General features: G+C 38.1%; 1 protein-coding gene across 2 annotated transcripts in view; it reads left to right on the forward strand.

Annotated features, from left to right (window-relative positions):
* The window catches only part of lingo1a (leucine rich repeat and Ig domain containing 1a), a 120104-nt gene that overhangs the window by 47954 nt on the left and 57373 nt on the right, over positions 1–14777 (forward strand). For both annotated transcript variants that reach the window (XM_067502523.1, XM_067502524.1), the window contains exon 2: positions 11592–11737. The gene's annotated coding sequence lies outside the window, so the exon portion shown is untranslated. The remainder of the gene's footprint in view (positions 1–11591; positions 11738–14777) is intronic.

The following is a 14777-nucleotide window of genomic DNA, read 5'->3' on the forward strand; positions in this document are numbered from 1 at the left end:
CACTCTGCCTCTGGTGCTGTGCATTGCATTTAGTATCAGATTGCAGCATTCAATCATTTCCTAAGTGTCACTAAGAGGATATTAGCAGTAAGCAATGTCTCAGGACCTGGTGTCCCAGTAAAACCATCATTAAAGGGAAGGGGAGAGCTTCATTTGCCCCTGCATTGTGTGCGTCTTTACTGAAAAGATAAAGAACCCGATGTTGATATCTTTAAGGTAATCGGTGATGAGCGATGAAACTCTCCCCGGTGATGGACGGATAGCAGTTGGGCTTCTGAGTCAGCAGAAAAACCATGTGTGATGCTCACCTTTTTGATAAGGATGGTTCAAGGTGGGTACCTGGGTGTATTCTGAGCGTCTGTAATGTCATAGCAACATCTGGCCATCAGATTCACTGCAGCATCCTTTATGGTGATGTGTTTCTACCGCAGTCAGAGCATGCAGTGTCGACAAAAGCAGCTGTTACAGTGCTGCCAATTAATTATGAGACAGGCTCCTGAATGCTCGCAAAGACTTGCTCAAGGTAAAGTGTGCTTGTTGATAAGAATTGCTGCCTTGTCGTGGCTTTTGCTGTTTATCTCTGCATCTATACACAGTTAGTAACTTGGGAAAACAATAAATCGCATCTAATGCAGCATTTTGTAATCCTTTTGATTTTTATTATGCTTATGTGTATGGGCCAGCTCTATGTGGTCATGAAACCACCACCATACAATAACATGGAAGTTAAAATTCTACTCAACTAAACTCACCAGGTTTCACAACACAAGGGCACCAGGGGTTACAGTATTCCAACTACTGTAGCTTTGCAATAATGGCCCAGTGTTATAATGAGGCTCCTTGTGGTCTCCTGATATTGTGTTTAATATTCATGGCTGGGCTGCAGGCTCACAGGTCAACATGAACTGTGTGTGGTTCCTCTGTCAAGACAGTCATCAGACCAAAACATTGTGAGCAGAAGTATGCACCTAGTGGATCTGCATTAATTAGTAGACACATCATGCACTTTAAACTGCAGGCGTGTTGCAAGAAAACATTCAACTTACATGTTTTCTGAAGGCTGGTTATTGCACTTATCATTGCAATTTACTGATTTAACAGATGGCTGTCTAATCATTAATCACTTAATCAAACCTCTGTATGACCTGAGGTAGGTTTAAAAGCTAGAACTGTACGGTTTCAGATTGTTTTATGCCCTAAAATGTGAGATAAATAACAAAATGACACTTGACACAAATACTACTGTCCAGCTGTTGATTTGACCCCAAAGTGGACACAGTCTCTATAAACTGTTGGCCTTATTAATTCTGTCACAATAATTCTCTGCTAGAGAATTTACTCTCTTCATTGGTCTGCAAAGACATGCTGCTGTTTTTATGACTGCTGAAAGGGTGCTAGGCTCATAGAAATAAAAGTCCATCAACTTGATCCCACTAGTAAATTGAGTAAACTAAATCTTCATATTTGAACTGCATCTCTACAGACATAGGGCAGCCAAAACTGCAATTACACTAAGTGAGCGCAGTATTTCAGAATTGTATTATGAGACAGACACCCATTAGGGGAATTGTTAGGGTGATACTTGCATTTGGTTGCATGAATGAGGCTGATAACCATGGGTATGTTTAGGTGAAGTCCCAGTGTTATGACACGCAGCTATATGAATTCATACAAAAATATTATTATTAAACAAGCAGATTTGTCATATTTGGAAATTCAACAGAGAGTGACTCATTTAATTCAAGCGAACACTTTAAAAGTTCTTTTAGGTGTTTAACTGGCCTTGGCAATGTGAGACATTTATTTACGTCTCAAAGTGTGGTCAAGGGTTTTTCTTTACTTTACTGACACAATAAACATTCATACAAAAAGCACAATATGAGTACAATATGAATAAAATAATGGTACTACATTTCCAAAAAAGACAGCATCTCTATTTCATACACAGCACAGTACACTGAATCTATATTGTCCTGTCTTTACATTTAAAGATGTTGTTGCAGTGGATAAAAAAAGTGATTTGGTGTAGAAGCTTGGTGTTGCTTAGGGTTATGAGATACTGTGTATTCACTATATGAAAAATATTATCTTGAGTTAATTCAGTATAATGGCTCATGACCTAAGAAATTTCTGTGCTAAGTATTAGGTGACAAAATTAGCAAAGCTGAACCATTTTTTGGGGGGTGAGAGTGGTAACGGATTCTGTATCACAGCTTTTTGTGGCTTTGTTTTTTTTTTTTCTAGAACATATGGGACGGAATGATTCATGAAATCATTTAGGCACAATTTTCGGGGGATACACAGCTTATTAATGATATTATAATTATACATTGAAGATTAATTGGCTTGTGCGAAGCAAATTATTTGATGGATTACTTATAAATTGGCATAGAGGGGTGCAAACGGCGAGTCATGACAGAGCTCCGATTTCTCACTGTACGCTGAAATGACCAAAACACAGTAATGTATTTAAACACCTCTGGACCCCTTTCACCGTGGCTGCAGTCTAAAACCTTGATTAGCTAAATGCATATTCAAAGCAAACAACAACATAATTAAAATCAGATTTAGTCATTTTTTGGTAATTGCCCCTCACAAATGAATAATTGATTAATTACTTATCCATTAATTAAAGTGGACCTGCAGAACTCCCTGGACACCGCTCTCATCTGTCCCAGTTAAACTGCTGGCCTTTAGTTAGAGATGGAATCTAATTTGATGGCAGGCATTTGTGGCATCTTTCCCCTTGATGACGAAGACTTAAAGCCTGATAGTGGCCCAAACTTTGCTAGGTTCCCCTAATTATCTTGATTGTGTTGTACTTTTAAATTAAGTCATTAAAATAAATTCAGAGGCTTGATGGGGGCAGGAGTCATGAACCGTGAAAACCAGGGCTCAGGGAGCACATAATTACTTATGCATGTCAAAAAGGTTTTCTATTTCCTCATGGGAGGTTGACTGTGTTTATGTGTGTGTTATTTGGATTGTGAGTGTTTTAATTGCAGTGGACTGGTGTTGCGCAAATAGCCAGTCTCCTAAAACTTATCGCATTCAGAATAAATTGGCTATAGAAGTGAAATAAAAAAGGAAAGAAGTGAAGGACTTGTGGTGCTAGTTTCCCCTTTTTTTTTTCTTTTTTTTTTTTATAATGCACTTGACTGAATCAACTCTAAAAAATGTTTTTATTATATTGTCTTCTTCATTTATATGATTGAGGCAAGGCTAAAGTTTATCAGCAGGACATAATAGACCGGCAAAAAATCTATTAATTTATAACAAATTCAACAAAACTGAATGTCGTCAATTGGGTGTATATCAAGACTGCTTTGGAACAATGTGGTTTTGTGCTTTTAAAATGTAGTATACTCCCAAATATAATGTCAAATTAGGTACTGTCTGCAAACTGCCAGCCAGACACATCAGTTATATAGAAGATGTCAAAAAGGGGTTGGTCCTCTAATTTACATACATAGTGATTAGAGGAAATACTCAGCAATGGCCACTGTCAAATGAATTTACTACAAACCAATAGGTTAATACCTTCTCTCACAAGTATTTTTATACTGTAGTTCTTACCACATACAGTATGTAGAAGGCAGGTCTATATTAACGCGATTAAGGAGGGGCCACAGGGTTCAGCTAAACCAAACATTCAAATCCCAACAATGATGACAGAATGTGATTGTAAAAACGCTTTGTTTACACACACAGTGTGTGTGTATGTATGTACTGATATCACTAGTCAACAAACTCGTCAGTGAGACAGTAGACAGAAGGGGTTGATGTCATGGGAGCAGACAGAAACATTTAATAAAAAAAAAGAAGGATAGATGAATTATTGGTCTGAAACCCCACATCTGTAATGTCACACAGGGAATCTCTTAGCAAAGCACTGTAGTGTGTGATGTTCAGCTTGTAACAAACTGGCCAGAGACGGTTCATATTTTAAAGAACTGATTAAATGCAGTCTGAGAGCGAAGCAGTGCCTGCCAGAATATAAAAATTATAAAATATAGTCCTAATAAAACAGCACTTCATCAGCAATCACAGCAGCAAGCTTTCGTGAGACCGTCTAGAGTGAAACATTGTGTGATCCAATCACTGTGTCTTTATTGTTGTAACCTGTAGGACAAAGCTCCGGTAATGTGGAGGTCAGGGCTTGACATGAACACTGCAAACACCGAATCTCCTTTACTCCCATTTGCTAAGTTTTCAGCCTGCAGCCTGCATTATTGGTCAAAAACAATTAAAATGCACAAAAAGCCAGGAACACTGCTCCACTGGGTGACGTGTGTCTTTACTGTGGAAACCAATCTAAATCTATTGTCAATCTAAAGCCTTTGGCTTTGACGGAACATGATGTGGCTTGAATAAAGAAGAAAAGTGTCAGTCTTACATCCGCCTCCTTTAATTTATCGAGTTACAGTGGGACCAACTAAAATGTGACGAGGTTAACATGCTTTTTCCCTTTTATCTTCCTTTGATACTACAAACACTAATGACCCAAGTCTGACGGGAATGAAAGCTACATACTATACACGAACATTCAATCTGTTCATTTGTTTGTCTGTTTTTATATTTTAGGGGAAATGAGATTTGCTTTTCAGTCAGCTCCGTTAATGTGAGCAACTCTGAGGGATTTTCACTTTTCTGAAAGTGAATACAGACATTCAGATTTCTATAATAAAGTTAGTTAGCTGTTAGTTGCTCTTCATAGCAATACTGTGCATCCCTTTTAGGCTGAAGTAGCATATTTGTGTTGCATTCATGAAAATTCATAATAAAACAAAGATTTTTAATCAGTTTTATTATTCTTATTCAGGGGTTTTGCGGCAACAGTCCAACTCTAGTATGACTGGTAACTTATGGTGGTTAGTTTAAGTTGAGGTTTTTGTAATTAAGATGTGTATAAAATCCATTCATGAGGAAAGTTAATTATGTTTGAAATAATGATATAGACCCAGATGTCTTTGGTGGCAGTTGATGCCTGAGCCTCAACACGTTTTAAAAGCTGAATGTTAACAATGCAGCCATAAAGTGCTTGTGTTGCATTTCTGTTGTCAAGCACATTGGATTTGAAATGAAACAATTACTGCGAGGTTAAGAGCCGACTATTACCTTGAAACTCAGGGTGTTTACAATTCATAGTAGACAAAGTGTTGGGAATGCTCAATGTTTGTAGCTGCAACAATTTACACGTTGTGTTGGACTTGAATGTTTGATCCTGTATCCAAGTATGTCACATCTACTGCATTTAATCAAATTTCAAAGTAGTTAAATTGGGCATCTGTTGTGTCAATATTCAATTTCAGGGCTACTTGAATTGCTCATTTTTTTCAGTTAACAGCGATGGGGGTCTTTCACTATCACGCGACAGAGCTGGCTGAAGAAAACAGCCCAAAATGCCAAATGTCAAGGTTGGGGGGTTTTCCTTTAATGATCTGAGCTGTTAGACCTTTCTGGGAGGTGGAACATGTGACCCTGTAGCCTTTAGCTTCTTTTTTGTTGGTTTTGTGCCGTAAAAAAAAAAAGGAGGACATGAAAATGGCAGAAACTAGAAGCAGAGATCATTTTAAACCACATTAGATTACAGGTATTTTCTATGTACATAAATTCAAACAAATATTTACTCCTTGGTTCCAGGCCATAGAGTCCTTCTACTATCTTCTATTAAGAGCTTTTTTTTTTTAATTTGAAAGCAAATATTAATGATTTTATGTTTAGATTTTGCAATGCTTTCTCATGCTGGCTTAGTGTGGAGGCTGCCTGAGAGACTCTACCAGAACCTGCTCTGACAACATAACGGCAGTAATTCGCAATTTCCACTGTGTCAGACATGTTATATTTTGTGTTATTAACAGTATAAATCAGCATGCCCTGTTATATGTGGTATGACATAAAAGATAATGTCTAAATCTGAGTATTGGAAAATCTTTGAATTGAGCTATAAACTTGAGGATTTGTGTCAAAATGACAGTCGACTCCTCACCTTCCCTTAATCCCGAGTTAAACTTGTTTGGGCATGTTTTTTTTTTCCTCATTTTCTAATTTCGTTTTTTGCCAAGGAACCTTAAATAGGCTGCCTTTTTTAAGCTCTTCTCCTTTGCTGATCTTCACATCAGCTCACATGCAATAGCTGCCTCCTTTCCTCAACTAATCAAATGGAGATGCAGGACTGACAAAGAAAAGACTGTGGAGGCAAGTTGCCATCATTCTTCACCCCATTCTCTTCATAGACACTGTCACATCATGGGTCACTCTAAAGTCTTCATACCTGAAATATTATCATTCATAGCTCCGGGCAGTGGTATTTATATCAAAGATATCACTAGCTTAGTCACATTTTCTTATTTAAATAGTTTGATATATTTGAATGTTTACCAGTTCAGTCAATGACTCTTTGACTCTCTCTCTTGTTGGATTAAGAGGCGTCAGTGTTAGTTTCTTGATTTAAGAAGCCCAAACAAATATATTTATTTATTTAATCTTTTGTAATTAAACTTTGCTGCCACGATCTATTTTCTCTCCGTGTTCATTAAATGTGCACATATATTACCATATATCTAAGAAAAGTGGTTTCGACTGTTCTGTGTTTGTGTCAGTCAGCCACAGGATCCGTAGAACCGTTGCAGATTAGTAGTTACACTGACAGCCTGCTTCTCTGAGCATTGTCATTTTCTTATTTATGTGTGTGTTACAAATGTGAAGCGGTGTTATTTTTTTTTTTTTTATGTTGCATTGTTTATATTGGATGTGCATATTTAAAACAATCTCTTTAATAACAAGGGTTTAGCTGTTTCTGACATTTTTCGATGTTGGGCCAAGGAGTTTATGCCACCTCACTCAGTCAGCGAAAACACTTCCTGTCTGGCAGCTTGTTAGTGGTACGGCAGTTTTTCGCTACAGTGCGGGTCACTGAACTGAGCTGGGGTTAAATGCTTTGCTAATAGGCGCCTCTGAGCTATTGTTGATGCTGGTAGTTGTTCAGAAAGGTAAATCTTTTTTCATTCTTTACTTTGTCCAGATTTTTAGAGCTGCCACAGAGAATCTTTGCTTTCTAAAAACCCGACAGATATACCTAAATAAAAAAAAAATTAAAAAATGAATGCCATTTCTCCAAAGGCTTATAGTTCTGTCCATCCCACAAGCTTGTAGAAGTTTTGCTTAAGGATCACAGAGTCCAGATTAGGGAGAAGTATTGGTGTGTTACGGAACACACTCACATTTATCCCAATGCGAAAATAAGAGGAACATCAGCAGGGGTTTCTGTGATACTGTCATCATAAACAACGACAGTGATTTTCTTGGGGATATACTAGATATGTTGGCGTTCACTAATATCTGTCATTTTTTGCTACCTTTTTTAATGTAATATATTTGCTGCTGTGGATGTGAGTCTGCATGAATAATTCTGCCAAGGGACTTTGTGCACTTCACCGCTCCATCCACATACTTTAGAGTTAGAAAGTTGTGGCTCAGAAATCAAGGGGTTCTTAGTGTTTTAGTTGGGGGTGCAGGTGAGGGTTAAAAAAAGATGCTGTGACTGTGTTACCCGCTGCGCATGCAACTGTAAGGTAAACTCCCCAGGATCCCTGTTAGTCTCTGAGGCCATGATATGTTCTGCTGGGTGCCTGGGAGGCTTGTGCCATGTGGGTGATGCTTTTGCCTGTCAGGTGGCTTGTGGTAAGAGCTAATCCTGTTGAAAATAGAAATGTTTTCTGCCTTGGGACGGAGGGGTGGGGGTGCAAGAGTGATGCGACCGGCCCCAAGGAGTCAGTCATCCATGTGCACAAGGAGAGATATCCTAATCTTGTCACAGACACAGGGGGGAAAATGAAAGTCCCAAGCTATCAGTAGCAAAGGCTTCTGCTCACGGAGATGATTTGTAAAATCATGCTAGCACATTTTTTTTTTTTTATTCCCAGAGGCTTTGCTGCTGCTGATCCATAATTCACTTATGCATACGTTTATGTTATTTATTATATCATACTCTTACCCTTGAAATTACTTTTCTGTCAAGCTTTCTGGTAGGATTTTTGCACAAGACCCTCATCGTCTATCGTGCTCTAGTTATTCCATTTCGTTGGGTTCCTTGTTGTCCATTTTAAATGTGAAATGTGGTGCAGACGGTGTTTATCAATGACTCATCTTCTCTCTCCAGAATCGTGTTGTATATGAGATGTCATTTGTATTAAGATTAAATCTGTGTGCTCTGTGTTTAGCTTTTCCCTGGGTTTTTGAAGGAGAATTTTCAGGTTCTCCTGTAATCATAAATTCATAAAATGTCAGCTAATCATCCTCGTTGCCTTCAGGTGTCAGCTGTGCTCCATGAAGTAACATGGAAGCATCTTGCCACTCTGCATGCAGTGGTAGAGGTAGGGTGGTGGTGGTGGTGGTGGTGTTCTCGGAGGTCCTGTCAATGTGACAGAGTGGCGGGAATCATTTTTGCATGCCCATGCTGACAGCTTTCAAGTGTGAAAGCAATTCCCATATCAGGCTCTGCTTTACTCTTAAAATACCAGCAGCAGTATTGATGAGGAGCTGACTTCCAGGTTGCACTCAAGCAGCTCCTCATGCATTATCAGAGAAAAGTGAAGCCTAATGTGTTTGCTGTTTCAACAAGTAATGCCATTATTGCTTAAATACGGTTCGGAGTCTTCCGTTAGCATAACACAATACCTTACATCAAGTAACATTGTGGGCAATCATACATGGCATTGTAGAACTAGAGATCCATGAATGCATAACTGGACTTTCACTGATAGCAGGGTATGGCCTTGTGAAATCTTTGCAGTGTTTGCAATTATTCACAAACCTGAAGTATGCATTAAAAATAATGCAGAACCTCTTTTAAGGCTGCTTTATTCTTCCATTCAGAGCTTTCTGAGAGCTGTCATGCAGCTAATACAGATTTTAGTACTATGAACTATGGCTTATGTACTGTTTTAGGATGAACACAGTACAAAACGGGTCACAAAGTAAAGGTTTTATAGTTTTCCCTAGGTTGCTAGTATGCACATAGCAAAACCATCTTATTGCTGTAATTGTTGTCTCTCAACAGAGCTTCATGTATGTATTTGTGTGACACACTTTATCATTACCAACAAAATGAATCATTTATTGATAATATTGTTTGAAAGTTTGGCGGCAGTGGTTTACTATTAGAACAGGCAAACCAGGCAAATGTAAGCCTTCATAAAGTTCCCATAAAGGCATGATACAGTGCACTAACAATGCCTGAAAACCCTCTTAGGTTCGGGCAACGTCTGTCAATGGGGCCTAGATGGCTCTTTTGTCTGGAGCTTGCCAAAAGTCTAGATCACTACTGGGTTCAATCCTTCATTTTTCATATCGGCATTTCTAATAGAAGAGATGGCATTTTGAATTTTGCCCATCAGAGTACATAGAGGAATTCAATGTATAAATGTATTTACATTTGTTATATGAGAAATTGACTTCATCAGGGATCATAATCATCAATGTCTAATGAATAATGCAGTCCTTTACATCCTGCCATCTTAGTTCCTTTTTTAATACTTGTCATATGTTTAATTTTTATTCTTTTTTGCCCTCTGGAAAGTGCAGGTACACAGGGCAATAATATTTATTGGTTGGTGCAGCTGCTCATTCATCACTCATTATGTGACATTTGAGCTGCAACACAGATGCAAGTAAATAATTGGAAACCAAATATCATGCATTGAAATTAATTGTTTTGCCAGTAATGAGGCAGATGAGATATAGAACATCTTGCAGAGGATGAACAAGGTGTCTCTATTACTGCCAACAACTCTGCAGACAAATTACACCGGCACAGATGCTCCAACGCTTTGCTTTGGATCCAAGGTCTTTCTTTTCTCAGCCAGGAAATCAAAGGGAAGTTACGTCCCTTCTGATTTAAATGCATCTGTGTAAATGCATCTGAACATGGACGATCAAATGTTTGCCAAACCATTTGGTGGTCACTGCCTTTTGCAAACTTTGCTGATAACAGTGTAATTATATTACACCTTCTGATTTTTCTAATCCAATTTTCCCTGCAGAAAAAAAAAGGCCATTTTGTGGTGGTGGTAGCAGTTTGTTTAAAAGGCTGTAAAACAAAATCAATTATTGACAATGTGAATATTAATAATTTCACCGAGAGGTCCTTTTGGTATTTATTTTCAGTAATAAACATCAAATTAATTATGGTATCTGTGACTCCTAACAACACTTGAGATATCTTTGGCATTTGTAAAGTCTGAGCGTCTCTCACCTGCAGGGAGGGAAATGTGGTTATTAATGGCGGCAAGTAGTGATGTGAAATCCAGTAGCAAAATTAAAATACTGTTGTACTCTTCTGCAAAGAGGTTTAGTGCGAAGTTGTTACATGTGTAAATATATTCTGATTGTAAGAACCAGGTATTAATAATAGAAAATGTCAGTTTGCTTTTATGTCCTCTATTTATTTAGTTGTTTATTTTCCAGTTCGGCCATTTATGCAAACTCCTCTATGCTGAAGGTGTTTTATGTCTCCATTTATCCTAAGAAATGAGAATGTCCTTGCAAATGGTTTTAAAAGATATGTGCTTGTATTGATGTTGTTTGTTTAAACCCCGAATCACTTAAATTTTAATGTAAACTGAAGTCAGGCTTTCAAAAAAACAAAACAAAACAAAAAAACCAACAACAACAAAAAAAAACATTGTCCTCCTTTGTTTTTAGTGAGGAAGCAACAGTAATGGATTTCAATAATTTCTTATGGAGCATTTCAGTGTTTGCAACAGCTAAAAGTGATGGTATATGAGGACTTTCAATAGAACTTTTCTAAGATTCTACAATTAAATGACGGCATATCTGCTCTGACTTTATGACACACATAATTGGCCATTCACTTACTGCAAATAAGCCAGGTATAATTTCAATCAGCAGAAGAAATGACTACATACTACCACATGTAATATTTTATATTACGTAATATTCTATTTGTTTTAGGAGTGTTTGTCTACATATTTCTTTTCATACATGCAATTTATCAATACATTCATTTATAATGTAATTATACAAATATGTGCCACTATTTATTAATAAATATCAAGTCAAACTTATTTAAAAGTCCTGCAACCTTTACGGCCACAAAGGCCATTTGTCCCTACACTCTTGTAGGCCCACCCATGTGGGGAGGCAGACATCTGATTAAACAGCACTATTTGTTATTTTTGTCACTTACAATTGCATCACAAAGGCAACTAGTATTACCCTTTTTCTTTCGCTGGACTGCACCTGGTCAAACATAACATTAGGTTAGAATTAAGAACAAAGACCTCAAGGTTGCTTGTACACACTAAGTAAGATGCTTAAAAAAAAATTAAAAAAAGCTTCACTCCCCCTTAAAGATCATTGCTTCCTTAGCATGACGTGACTTTTATCAAACCCATGTTACAATGGACTCGAACTCCGATCGGAACCTGCACTGCCTTCATCTATCTGTTGGTCATTTTTGGTACCAATGGATGTTAAAGGAGGACAGTCTGCATTCATACGTGACTTCTTATTAACTACTACTAAATAGCATGGGAGTAAGGTTTTCACTCTTTCTTGGATTTTTGCAGGTGACTGATTAATTAAAGAGGGAATTCTGCGGGGGTATGTGGATTAAGCGGAGACGTTGCCCACCTCACACCTCCAGCCTCCCGTCTTCTGCACACTAGGCAGCTCCAGCAGCCCTTTGGAATCAGCAGGCCAGCAATTACTGCCTGTGAGTATTATTGCACTGCCCATTTTATGAGACACTCCTGCTGCTCAGCACGCATTGTACAGAATTTGGTGTGCAAAAACTAACATCTGTAACTTCTGTGGACTTAAATGCACATACTCTGCAGGCCTTGTCTGGCACATTTTCAGACCAGCCAACAATTAGCAATGTTAAGAAGAATATGAAGGAAACAACATGACACTATCTCACATGCGATGGTGTGAGAGTGCTATAAACAGAGGCTTAACAAAGTCAATTCATTTCACACCAGCTTGAACACACGCTTCAAATGTAAAAAATGCCAGATCTCTGCATCTCATTGGCTTAATTAGTGTGACTCAACATCAGTGTCAGCAAACGATACATTGCCTCTCACGCAGGTGGCTGAGGTATTTCAAAAGCTATTATTTTTAATAATCACATAAACAGTAATAATTTTAAGACGGCTTTGGTTCAGTGTGTGAAGCAGTTATCTATGAACCCTACGCTTGGTGGTTTGACTTCTGCTTCCTCCTGTACACAGGTCTACATTTCGGTTGACAAAAGAGTGAAACCGCATCTATGCGCCGCTCTTTTCCCTATCGGAATTAACAAAGTGTAAATTTATTATTATTATTATTGTTGTTGTTGTTGTTGTTTGCTGTTCCAAAATTAGCAGTGTTATGTACAGATTATTTTACCATAAAGCGAAACCCAGCACCGGTACGTACTTGTGAAAGTGTCTAGAAATTAATATATCCAATTAATTTAAAGGGCGACTTTTACATTTTTTATGCTTTTATGAAATAACAAAATTTCGCTGTGATGGCTGTAAATGTCCCAAATTCTCACCCTTTGGCTTTTCATATTGCCTTGCTTAATCATCGGCAGAAAATGTTGTTGTTTACAGCTGCTCAGTAAGAAATGTATCCCCAGCAATGCAATCCTCTGGTCTCAAAGGTAAAGCAATTTGATAAGCATTAGACCAGTAACACTCTGACAACACACGGATGAATTATTAATCGACACTAAAGTGAATTTTACACCCACTGCTGGCTTTGACTAAAGGAGATTGAAATTTTATCATGCGAACAAGGCTTGTGCCATTGATAGAAATATCTGCTTGAAACATGGTCTGTAACAGACCATGGCACATCTGTGTACTGATGAATAGTCATTATTACAACATGCAAGTCACATAATACAAAGATGGTCATGGTTATGTACAGTATATCCTTGTCTGAACTACATAGAGTAAGAAAGGTTAAATTAGCATCCACAGTCACCACCTACAGTGGCTTATTACACCTGCTTGTTTGTCTCAATATTTCACTCACCCTTGAGCATTAGCAATCCATTTTCAGGTATTCACTTTTTCTCATTACCTTGCTGTTACCAGGCTGTTGATTTAATACACCTCTTCAGAAGATTCTTCCTCGTACTGGCCCAATTTTCCCTTGTTTCAAGTGATTGTTACTGCTTCAGATCACTAAGGTATTGATCTATAAGGCCTATCCTCCCCTACAGTACGTAAGACAGGTCAACAGTGAGGAATTAAAGAAAGGGTCGAGGAGAAAAAAAAAGGATTTACTAGGTTAGTGTACCCCAGTAAAGGTCCAGTGGACTGCAACTATCTGCCTGTGGGTGACCAGACATTTCCAATTTTAAAAGGAGGAGCATTAGAGGAAGTGCCATCACTTCAGCTCCTTTGTGTCAATTGCTCCAAAATGGCCAATTTCCTGTCTTGAATGTGTGTTTTCACATTTTTATCATCCCCTGCTGTAGTTATCTAGTTGCACTTAGGGCCATCAGTCATCGATGCTGCGTTGAGAGGAAGCCGATGTGCAGTAAAACTGACAGACGGCCTTCTGCATGACTGAAGATGTATGAGACGTGCGGGCGAGCTAGTGGGGCTTTTTTATTTTTTTGTATTTTCAGCATTGCCTTAAGATGCCAACAGGGAAAATAGACGTGCCTTGCCGTGCCTGGGATTGAATAGAGCCTTTTGGATCTGGTGCTTCAATATAGTGAGTGACAGGTTTCCTGACATATTTGTTTGGTTTATGAGGCAGCAAAAATTAATTGTTGAAATATTAAGGTTTAATTTATAAGTGCATCTTAACTCCCAAAAAGTAATTTTAACTCACTCGGAGTAAATTGTTGTTTAGTGTCTGAGTTATGATCAATAATTGATTTCTGCCCACACATTTCCGTTATTTCTTTGGGTTTGTTAGTGCCATAAACCTCATGCCATGCAGTTTAAATGGTAAGTAAAATGATACTAAACTTAATGAAATCCAACAATGTAACGGATACTATGATTTCTGCAATCATTGAACATAACTGGAAAATATCTTAGATCTTAGAGCACTTTTCCAAGAGACAAAGAACTGAGGATGCCCTTCCAACTTCTAAACACATTAAGGTTGTCCCTGCACTCTTATGTGGTCAGTGGGACCGTTTGTTGAAATAGCGACCCCATGTAGGCAGGCAGGTGTCTTTTCAAACTGTAATTGTGTCAATCATGGTGTGTCTTACACAATTTCTCCCCCCTGACCAGTTAAACAGACTGGATTAAAATGGTGGTTAGTGTTATCATTAGGCACAAACATTATGCTCGGGTTAGGTGCTAGATAAAGATGGTTAGGTGTTAAAATGGAAAGGGTTTGCTTCAGGTTACATAATGTACACTGCATGACCCATGTCACCTAACGTGTAATAACAAAGCAACAAATTCAAGTCTCTTGTGGGAAAGTCCTCTGTTGACCCATCCATCTACCCCACCTACCTCCTGGCAAGCTGTCTACATACTAGGTCACTGTGTACAGTTCACAATAAGCATTAGATGTCTCCCCACAGTCATACATTTATGTGTGTTGTTTCTGCTGCTTGTACAAATGACCTACCTAGTAATTTACAGGTGGATATTTTCTATGTATAGTCTGTTAAACAGGTAAGAAGTTTGATCATCACAAGTCTTCAACATATAAATATGTTTTTATGGTTTATGCATTTAGCATTTAGTTATAATAGTATTTATTTCAAAATGTTTTTTGTTGTAAAC

Source organism: Channa argus, chromosome 4 (genome assembly GCF_033026475.1).
Source record: "Channa argus isolate prfri chromosome 4, Channa argus male v1.0, whole genome shotgun sequence".
NCBI classification, from domain to species: Eukaryota; Metazoa; Chordata; class Actinopteri; order Anabantiformes; family Channidae; genus Channa; species Channa argus.